Source organism: Condylura cristata, unplaced genomic scaffold (assembly GCF_000260355.1).
Source record: "Condylura cristata isolate star-nosed mole 26May11 unplaced genomic scaffold, ConCri1.0 scaffold00011, whole genome shotgun sequence".
Classification (NCBI taxonomy): domain Eukaryota; kingdom Metazoa; phylum Chordata; class Mammalia; order Eulipotyphla; family Talpidae; genus Condylura; species Condylura cristata.
Genome location: NW_004567112.1, coordinates 9,967,470 through 9,968,777, shown reverse-complemented (window position 1 = coordinate 9,968,777; position 1,308 = coordinate 9,967,470).

Here is a 1,308-nt window from a genome sequence, read left to right as displayed (position 1 = left end):
GAAGACCTGACATGTCTCTGTGGCGGGGGAGAAGCTGTTGGAGGTAGCAGGGGCCCCCGGTAGCTGCCTGCCAGGGAGAACGGGGCTCCACGGGGACCTTCTGTGCTGTGCCTGCTGTTCTGAGCGTTAAGATGGTGGGTGATGGGGAGGTACTAAGTGACCGACCCTTCTGGGCTGGGAGGATCTTGGATGCTTCTCCTCTTGGTTCCAGGAACTGCCACCTCACGCTGTACACCAGCTGTGGCATCACAGCCCAGAGGGTGGACCCCAGATGCCAGGAGGGGGCAGGATGGGTGTGTCATCACCAGGGCTGAAGTGGGGGCCCCTAAATGCAACTTTGGGCGGGGATTCTGGCAAGTCTCCTGGTACCTCCAGGCTGGGCTTGGACCCTGAGAAGGAGGGCTCGGCCCGGGGAGACCGCCTGGCCTCTGCAGCCGCGTCTGTTCTCCTCAGGAAGGGGCTGGGCCCTCCCCTCCCGCCGCCCCTTCCACCTTATATAATGGCACATTATACAACATCGCAAAGCAGGTGGTATTTTTAAAGACAGCAAGTGAGCATTTTTTTGGCCTAAATTTGGGAATGAAACAGATGGATTTTTAAGACTCTGGGCTTTTCCTATGAATAGTAACCGTTGTTCTCCTCTGCTTTTAAACACCAGTTTCAAGACCACCTCCAGCAACCAATCAGCACTCTATTTAATTATAACAAAATTCTTAGCTCTGTCTGCTGCTGCTCGGACAAGCGGGGGGCACTGGATCAATTTCTGGAGCCAGGCAGACTTGCCAACAACAATTTTCCTTTTCCCAGAGGGCCCCAGAGGCCTGGAGCGGGTTCCAAGTCCTTCCTCTCCGGCCTGCTCCTCGTGGCTCTGACAGGGAGCTTGAAAAGGGTTATAGAGAGGCAGATAAATGCAGGCTTGTTGCAACCTTCCCTGACAGCGCCGACCCCCACGCCGTGAGCTCATGCGGCCTCATTATGGTTGGTGCCAGATTTTTTCCATTAACAGGTAATTGAGTAGAAACTAAAATAAGCGAAGTTTGTTTCATCCCTTGGATTTTCTTGCTGGGGTTTGAAAGAAAAACACTTTAGCTTCGTTAGTGGAGAAGTGTCCTTGAAAACGTATTTATGTTTTCCAAATGATTTGTCGCTTGGTGTAATTAGCTGGGTCCTGAGGCCTCTGCCCTCTTCTCATTCTCTGCGGCCCGGCCCGCAATATCACACAGGCACTGGCTTCAGGGGCCTCTGGCTGCCTGACTCCAGTTTTAAGAGTACGATGGTGAAGGATGTCCTTGTTCATAACTGTTTTTT